Below are 10,487 nucleotides of genomic sequence, written 5' to 3' on the forward strand. Positions count from 1 at the left end.
CTATGAGTTCCTGCCTGTAAGGGTGTACACATCTGACTGGGAAATTACTGTACAGTCCTTTTACTACCACTTAAAACAGGTGACCACTATAATTAAATACTTACAATGTTGTACAAGTTGCAGCAAAACAATCTGAAATGAGTCACTTTACAGTCATTGGACAATGTTGAGCTTCCCAGAGACATTTTGCTCATTGGGTCACTGCAGTGAGAATGTGCTGTGCACCAAAGAAGAGGTGCTTCTTGCTCCGTCAGAATGCAGCTAGTTATGGCTAGTAGATCAATACGCAATTCATACATGAAAATGTCTGTACTAGCAATTTTACAGTCATTATTTCAGTCATGTATGGGCTTCATAGACTTTTTTAATGCAGTTACATCTTTAATCTCATGAAGTATAGGTAATATTTCAGCTTACAGAACATTTTTTTATACCAAATTGGAGAGCTCTGCAGGAAAATGACTGAGCAAAAAAAAAACTTTCCTTCCCAAACTTTTGTCCATGATATTACACTGATGGTTTAAATGCTCCCATCAACTTATAGAATCTGAGAACTTTTAACACCTGCCCTGGGCCAGCAGGAGTGTTCTGTCATCTAACTTTACTCTCTATCTCTGAGTGGGCACTGTTTGATGCCATGGAAAAACTCACTTTTCGACTTTGCTGACCAATTTGTTGTGTTAAGTGGGGTACACACTAGTAGAAAATCTGCCAAAAATTCCCGTCCGAGGTAAAATCCTACGATTTGCGGCTAGTGTGTACACAACTTTCAGCAGCCGGTGCTGACATTTTCAAAGAAAAAAAACAGAGGGACAAATACCAAAATTTTTATTGTCCGTCCCCAGCATGATCAATTTTCCTTTAATGTGTATGCAGTACGTCCGCGAAAAATCGGATACGAAAGACCGCGCATGATCTAAAGTTGCTGACGACCCTGAAGTCTAGGAACAAACGTCCCAAAAAAAAAAAAAAATCGGACAAGAAATTTCGTGGACATTATGCACTGTCAACTAAAAACGGTTATGACCACTGAGCATGAGAGAGAAAAATCGAAGGATATTTCATCCGATTTTCGTCAAGTGTGTACGAGCCTTACACACAAGAAATAACTAACCAATAAAAGGGGGGAAAGGCGGTTTTCACACCTTTGTACCACCATATTGTGTTTACAGTTGTGATTAATATATCCAAGGAGTTTACCCTGCATACCTATTATTGCATAGTTTACATACAGTATATGTGAATGATCCACATATCTATGCATTGTTGCACTACTAGGATGTTTCTATGTATTTTTGTATACTGATGGTGCATGAGTAGAAGATAATTTCTTTTAATATCTATAACTACTTGTCTTTTTTTTAGGCTTTTACAATCTCAGTATTTGCGGACGATACTAAGCTAAGCAGGCCAATATCTTCTATATAGGATGCGATAACCTTACAAGCAGGCCTGAACAAAATAATGAGGTGGGCAACTACATGGCAGATGCGATTTAATGTTGAAAAATGTAAGGTAATGCACTTGGGTGTCAGAAATACAAACGCAAGTTACTCGCTAGGGGATGAACCTCTGGGTGAACCTAAGATAGAAAAGGACCTAGCAGTCCTAGTAGACAGCAGGCTTAGCAATGGCATGCAATGCCAAGCTGCTGCAAGCAAAGCCAACAGAATACTGGCATGTATAAAAAAGGGGATTCACTCCAGAGATAAAACGATTATTCTCCCACTCTACAAGACTCTGGTCTGGCCACATCTTGAGTGTACCGTCCAGTTGTGGGCACCGGTCTTCAGAAAGGATGTGCTGGAACTAGAGAATCCAGAGAAGGGCAACAAAGATAATTAGGGGAATGGGGGACATCAGCTATGAGGAAAGACTACAAGCATTAAACGTATTCTCTCTACGGAAGAGACGCTTGAGAGGGAATATGATATCAATGTACAAATACTGAACTGGTGACCCTAGCATAGGGAACAAACTTTTTAGAGAAAGGAAATTCAATATGACATGGGGCCACTCACTAAAACTAAAAGAAAAGTGGTTGAACCTTAAACTGCGTAAAGGGTTCTTTACTGTCAGAAGGGTAGGGATGTGAAATTCTCTTCCACCAACAGTGGTATCAGCAGGGAGCATCAATAGTTTAAAAAAACTATTAGATAGGCACCTTAAAGACAACAACATTCAGGGCTATACAATGTACGGTTACCAACACACACACACATCATAGGTTGAACTGAATGGACTGGTGTCTATTTTCAACCTCACTAACTATGTAACTATGTAATCACTGCCAGGCAGGCATTAGACTGACCCAAGAATTTACCTAACAACAATGCCAGTCACAGTTCTACTATGAGCAGTGGTGTATTTAGGTTTTGTGCTGCCCTAGGCCTGACTAAATTTGTGCACCCCCTTATTTAAATATGATGCACTCCTTCCTGTAAAGGCCACACCACTTCCTGTTTATGACCTGCCCTGTCATCTGTAAACCACAGACCACAACCACAGTCTATGAGTGCCCATCAGTGTAGCCTCATCAGTTCCCGTAAGGTCAGCTTAAGCAGTTACCATCATTATACCATCATATCATACCAGGAGGTAGCAGTGTGACGGCTTTAAGGGGGTGCCAGACTGATTTGCCTCCTGGACCCTGCCCTCCAGCCCAATTTGCCCTATAAGACTGACACTATACTAAAAGTGTGTAGCGCAAGCCCGCAGGGACCCTTTTTAGTGGGGGAGGCGGGAGGAGGCTGTTTTTTTCTCGTGCGTGGTGCAGCTTTTTTGCTGCCCCCCCTGCAAAGTGCTGCCCTAGGCCTGGGCCTTGTTGGCCTAGGCCAAAATACAGCACTGACTATGAGCACCGATAAAACATAAACTCACATAATCTAAGAGGCCTGTCCTTACCATCAGTGCCAGACAGACATTAGACTGACCCCAGAATTTACCTTGAGGGCATAGCCCATTAAGCAATATCAATTGCTGGCAAGCTCAAAATCGCTAATAAAGCTTTGACAAAACATCAGGGCGGGAGGGTGGGCAACTCTTGTGACTGAATATCCTCAGAGCAGTTGGATGTGCCCCAGCGTAGCCTTTTCCTAGAGTTCAGGCTTCATCCTTTCACCTCAGGTCTTTGTAGCCAATCCTAAAATAGCTACTTAACTTCCCTTTTAGGTTCACACTCAAAGTAATGCCATGTTTCCTGCAGTCAAAGCTCCTTTTTCCTAAAGGAGGCTCAAGGGGCCTTCATTAGAAGGTTGGAAGACCAAAGGCCAAATTTCTGCTGCCATCGAGGCAGCAGTGAGGGGTAGGAGCTATGATTTTAAGTCTTCTGTTGCAGACTTTGAAAATTAATTCCTCAACAATGCCTAGAGTTAAAGATCTATATTGGTCAGTGATGGCTTATTTAAAGTATTTTTTCTGCTTGTTTAGAATATGTAAAAAAAACATGATACAAGTGCACTTTAAACACAGTTTGTGTATTTCCTTGGTAATTTAAACCTTCACAGACTGATTTTGCACCTTGCCTGAAGTTGCTTTATAATTATCTAAAAAGGCTGATAAAGCCAGTGTCAAAATAGTCACATTGCATTGGCAAATAGCCTTTCAAGCAGTTACCATCCCTGGAAATTGTACTCTAACTTTGGTGCTCACATTATAAACAGCATGAATTTCCTGTGCATTGTAGAACATTCATTTCCAGTTAGGAGCGGAGGCATTAGTGGTGACAGGGAACATTGCACACAGTATAGCAATGAGATACACGCTGGTGGAGCTAGATTATATCACAATTGCACATCCAACCTTTGAATGACCTCTGTCAGAAACTGTTTTAAGATCTAGTTCAATGGCCACTGAACTGTAACATGTAGCTGTAACTTTTTTCAACTTGGCCAAATTTTATGTTTCAAGTAAAGACCTGGTGGCTATTGCAATGGTACGTTTTTTCATATGTGTACTTTATAAAGCTTTATGAAAGCAATTCATAATCGGTATACATAAAGCAGAGAATTTGTAGAAATAAATTGTTTTCATCTATAGATCAATAAAAGACAATGAACCTGAGCAGTGGTATAATAAAGCATGTATACTGCATTCCTGTTACTGATGGTTTTTTGTAGCACAATCTAAGACCAAAGTCATGTAGTTATAATATAGGGCTTTAATATGAAGTCAGATAGAGTCATTCTAAGGTAAAAGGAATGCAGGCTCATTTTCACAGCATATGCCTATCTAGTAATGAAGACTAGGCTGGTTCATCCAAGTCATTATCTTTATATATACATTCAAATAATTATACATCACATATACTTGAGTCATAAAGATTGAGAAATACACCACTTTCTATTTCATATTTGTCATTGATTGGTATTATTATTTATATTATTATTGTTATTAGCAATAATTTTATTTCACAATGCTGTTAAATGAAGCACAATAAAAAAAAAACGTATATGATTTATTTAATTCATTTAAAAAAAAACTGTAATGCATACTTCTGAACACACAGTTGGCGTTGTGGACAACATATGTTTCCCTTTCCTGTTCAAACATATATTTTTATTAGTAATTAGACTGGCGATATGTGTTTAGTTATAGGTCCTTTATGTGTAGATACAGTTTTAATATTTGTTCACAATAGAAATTAAAAATTTATACTAGTAAAGGCAAGAAACTGATGAAGTGGTATCCTCCAATGCCCTCTACCTTTTTCCTCCTCCTCCCTTGTGGTTGTACAGTAGTAAGGGAGAGATAGTCAAATAATGATCTCTTTACTCAAAAATAAACAACACACATAGGATAAAAGCACCAAAAATCAGAAGCAAATCCCCTCTTAAACTGTAAATGTAGTAAAGTAAAGACATCCAGGTGGACATCAGCTAATCCCAATGAGGGAATATAACTTTCAGATCCAGATCCATACCGGTATAATTCAGCAATAAGGGATCATATAAAGTGCATATAGTACAGCAAACAAATCATCACATACAAAAATACAATTATCAAGCAGTTTTTACATTTGTATATTGTTTATCTTTAAGTAAATCCTATTTAACTGTTCATTTGTAGAAGATGTCTGGAATTGACAGCAGCCCCCTTGTTTGATTAGAGTTAAGCTGAACAACATATCTTAAAAAAAAGTACAGTATTAATATTATGTATGAAAAGCTAGTGATGCAAAATCAAGTAAATTAAAACTGTGCACAAAAATAAAAGAACAAATACAGTGCAATGCACATAAAATAATACAAGAAATCAGTAGCTGTTGGCCTACATAGGACCTATAACCAAAATGTGCCAGAGTGTTAGTTGTGGAGTGTGAGGGGAATGCCAGAACCACTGCCCTAATGTGTAGCATATTCAAGCAACACTTCTTCAGAAAAAAACATGGGGGCTCTGTTTTTGTGCCCATCCAAACTGATATTTTGGCAGGAACCCTCCCCCCATAGTCTAATAATTATGCCCAGAGAGTATGTTAATGATTGCATCACTTACAATTTGGCTATATTAAGGGATTACATCACTATCAATATTACTGTGTTTACATTCCAAGGTGGATAGCAAACCATGAAGTAATAGACACCTATTTCCAATGTCTAAATGAAAAGACTTAAGACACGGCAAAAAATTGTTGAGAAACACAACAACTACATTTAGATCTAAGTAGCAGCATGATTGTTTACTAAAGGCAAATAGGCTGTTCACTTTGCAGAGGAATTTTCCTTAACCTTTTTATGACTGCGCTATGGCCCAATGACAGCTAAAGTGAGGTCGCACATTGCCAGGAGGGCATCTATTAAAGTCCCCCAGTGATAGTGCTTCTTGTGCCCCCTGCGAGTCCTTGGGACACAGCTGATCACAGATCACAGTAAATAGCCAATCATAGTGGCTCTTTACCATGTGACCAGCTTTGTCCAATAACAGCTGATTACAGTGTAAACGGAATTTGCCGGTTATTGGCATTCCTCTCCTAATGCTGACAGCGCATGAGAAGAGCCGATAACTGGCAAATCCACACAGGGGACATCTACACTGATAATCAAGGAAAGGATGATCAGTGTCCTGATTATCAGTGCAGCCTGAACAGTGCCCGCCAGTGCTGCCAATCAGTGCCCATCAGTACTGCCAACCAGTGCCCATCATTGCTGCCAACCAATGCCTGTCAGTGCCTATAAGTGATGCCTATCATTGCTGCCTATCAGTGCCCATCAATGCCGTTCATCAGTGCCCATCAGTGCCACCTCACATGTGCCCATCAGTGCTGCTCATCAGCTGCAGCCTATCAGTGCACATCAGTGCAGCTTCCTCAGTGCACATCAGTGAAGGAGAAAAATTACTTACTTACAAATTTTTAAAACAGAAACGAAGAAAAACTTTTTTTTTCAAAATGTTCGGTTTATTTTTTTGTTTGTTTAGCAAAATAAAAAAAAAAACCTAGTGACAACTAAATACCACCAGAAGAAAGCTCTAACGGTCTCAAAAAATGATAAAAATGTAGTTTGGGTTTAGTGTTGTATGACTGCGCAATTGTCATTCAAAGTGCGATAGCACTGAAAGCTGTAAATTGGCCTGGGCAGGATGGGGGTGAAAGTGCCCAGTAGGCAAATGGCTAAAACAGAATAACCCCTACTAATCGTAAAAAAATACTCCCTCCCTACTCCTAACACATGTGCTTGCTATCCTGTATAAGAAAGATGTATAAACTTACCTAATTTCAGGTCACTCTGGTCTGGTAACATGACCTCCCCATGTCAGCCAGCGGCAGCTGCAGGGAAGAGGAGACAATGCCAATAATGGATGGTTCATATAAACCTATGGGTGACATCACCATTCCAGGCTTAATTAATCGTTGTGGAACACTCTGTCATCTCCCCTTTTCACAGTCTAATTACTATTAACCACTTAAGCCCCGGAAGATTTTACCCACTTCCTGACCAGGGGGTTTTTTGCGATTTTTTTACTGCGTGACTTTAATGGACAATTGCGCGGTCGTGCGATGCTGTACCTAAATGAATTTGACGTCCTTTTTTTCCCACAAACAGAGCTTTCTTTTGGTGGTATTTGATCACCTGTGCGATTTTTTGTTCATGCGCTATAAACAAAAAAAGAGCGTAAATTTTGCAAAAATAACAATATTTTTCACATTTTTTTATATGAAATTCCCCCCCAAAAAAATGTAAAAATCAAAATTTTTTAACATTTTCGGCCAATTTGTTTTATGCTACATATGTTTGGTAAAAAAATGCAAAAAGCGTATTTTGATTGGTTTGCACAAAAGTTATCGCGTTTACTAACAAAGGGAAAGATTTTTGTAATTTTTGTTCGTTTTTTTTAACGCGTAATGGCGGCGATCTGCGATTTTTTTTGCTGTACTGCGACATTGCAGCGGACAGATCGGACCCTTGACTGACATTTTTGACACTTTTGGGGTTACCAGTGACATTTCTACAGTAATCAGTGCTATACATATGCACTGTTACTGTAAAATTACACTGGCAGTAAAGGGGTTAACTTTTTTTGAGAGGGAGGGGTGGTGTGTGTCCCTAGGGGCGTGATTCTAACTGTGATTTGCTGTGGCTTGAGGTGTAGGAACAGTGATCAACGGTCCTACATAGTAGAACCGTATGATCACTGTTTCTACACAGGGGAGAATGACAGGCGGCTTGTTTACATCAGCCGCCTGCCTTTCTCCCTCTGCACCGACGATCGGCGAGTGACCGGCGAACATCGGGTCCGCCGGTCACGCGCACGGACTTGCTGGGGAATGAGCCGGGGCGGGAGCGCGCCTAAGCGGACGCGCGCTCGCCCGCTATTGGCTCCCAAGCAAGTGACAGGCTAGTGACATATATATATACGTCACATTGCCTGGCTGGGGCTGACTGCCGACGTATATCGTCATGCGGCGGTCGGCAACCGGTTAATAGTTGCAATTTAAGCAGGACAGGGATGTGTGTCCTGCTTTAAGATACCTGTAAAATGTTTAGTCTGGAGTGGAGCTTTGGCTGGGGGTTGAGGCATTAGCGTAGTCTGCCAGGCCAGGTCAGCAAAAAATCTTGAAAGCAAGGTAGAAAGTCCAAATCCGGAAGTGAGGTGTGATGCAGGCAGGGTCATACACAGACTGGCAGAGTAATGTAGAATCGTCAGGCAAACAGAGTAATCCAGGAAACAGGCAGAGGTCAAAGTCCAGAAGGTCAGTAACTCAGCAGTGTATCACACACCCAGAGAAACAGATCCAGCAAACGGGCCCAATATACAGGAAGTCCTGCAATTTACAGTAAGCTGGATTAATTGTGGATTAACTGCAGCTGAAAGACAGGTGGAGCTAGAGAGTTCCAAGAGCAGATGTACTAAGCAGAGTGTAAGCTGCAGAGAGTCAGATTCCAAAGTGGCAGAGCGAACAGGACCAAAGCACAAAAGTGGAGAAACCCAGATTCAAACCCAGCCACATGACAGCCATATGTCCAACTGATATAGAATTAGATTTTTCCAAATGACTCTCAAGGCTAAATTTATTTACTTCTAAAACCCAGCAGGGATTCAAGAAAAGATATGGGATGTTCTATAGTTCTATAGTTTTACCCAAAGCAAGAGTTGGGTGAAAGGAATATCCTTATCATATCCAATATGGCCTATAAAGAGAAAGATACATTTTAACTTAAATCTCTTGGCTTCCTTTTAGATTTTAATGCTCTTATTATTTATGGAAGCTCTGACAAATTTTCTGTGGCTTGAACAAATTTGTTTCTGGTATAATCAGCATAGCTTGCTGGCCCATGCACTGGAATTGATTTATTAAAGGTGTCTAAAAAGTCCACTTGGTAAAAGTTATATTAGTCAATAGTCAAAGTTTAAATGTATATAAATTAAAACTTTTTTTATTTTGGATAGAGTTAAACTCCCTGTGAGGTTTTACCATCTTTGCCCCATTTGGGAGATTTCCATTAATGTTCCTGTTCTGCAGATTTTAAGATTGGAGGAACTAGAGCTGCTATTACACGAGGTGGACTTAGACTTTGAGGGAATATAAACTTGGTTTGACAGCTCACACGACTGGCTGGCAAATATTAAGGGGTATTCCTTGTATCTGAAGGACAGAGAAGGTAGAAGAGGGGGAGGTGTGTGTCTGTATATCAAAAATGATGTAAGGGTGGTAGAGAGGAGTGACGTTGTGAATGGAACGAGGGGGGAGGTGGAATCCGTGTGGGTAGAACTCCAAAGCGAAGAAGTAAGTGGGAAATTATCAGTGTGGGTATGTTATAGGCCCCCCAGTCTGATGGGGAGGAGTAGCTGGACCTCCTATCATGGTTAGAAATGGCAAGCCCAGCAAGAAATTCCCAGCGAGGCAGAGAAATGTCATTATAATGGGGAATTCGATTATCCCGATATTGACTGGGCAGAGGGGACAGCTCACTCATTAAAGTCCCATCATTTTAATGTCTTACAGGACAACTTCATGTCTCAATTTGTGGATTGAAGAATGCATTGCTAGATTTTTTCATTACAAACGATCCAAGTCTAATGTCAGATGTGGCAATACGGGACAACTTGGGATCTAGTGATCACAAGATAATCACATTTAGTGCAAACTCATGATTTCAAAAGAGCAAGTTTTTCTGAACTGTGCTCAATACTACAGGACATGAATTAGAACCTAACCCTAAAACATTGAACACGGAGGAAAAATGGGAATGCTTTAGGAACATATTAAACAAAGATATCACACAGTGCATTCCAATGGGAGATGAATATAGAAGAGCTAAGGTTAAACCTGGGTGGAGCGGAGGGGGCAGTGTCAGCATTCCAACACTACAAGGAAGGCAATAAGAAATGTAAGAAGGAAATCAGGGCAGCTAAAAACGACTAAGAGAGACACATAGCAGAGGAGAGTAAAAAAATTATCCCAAGGTATTCTTTAGATATAATAACAGTAAAAAAGCGAAATCAGAGCACATTGCCCACCTAAAAAACGATAAAGGGAGAATAGTTACAAATGACACAGGGAAGGCAACTATACTAAATGCTTTCTTCTCCTCAGTTTTTACACAGGAAAAGGAGGGGTATACTAACTACGACAGTATTGTTAGTAGCACATCACAGAATGTATCCTCGTGGCTAACAGAGGCTGGATTTAAGGAAAAACGTGATAAGTTTAACACAAATAAATCACCAAGACCAGATGGCTTACACCCAAGAATCCTCAAAGAACTCGGGTTATAGCTAGACCATTGTTCCTAATCTTTGCAGACAGCATACTAATAGGAATTGTACCAGCTGATTGCAAAAAAGCCAATGTGGTATAAATATTGAAATGGCAAATTCAAGGGCAGAGACATATTCCTGGAAACTACAGGCAAGTGAGCCTAACATAAAGAGTAGGTAATTTTTTTGAGGGGATGATATATCCAAGAATTTGCTGATAAAAACAGTATCATTAGTAGTAATCAGCATGAGTTTACATAGGATGGTTCATGCCAGACCATTCTGTTAAC

Source organism: Pelophylax lessonae (genome assembly GCF_965119305.1).
Source record: "Pelophylax lessonae genome assembly, chromosome: 1".
Classification (NCBI taxonomy): domain Eukaryota; kingdom Metazoa; phylum Chordata; class Amphibia; order Anura; family Ranidae; genus Pelophylax; species Pelophylax lessonae.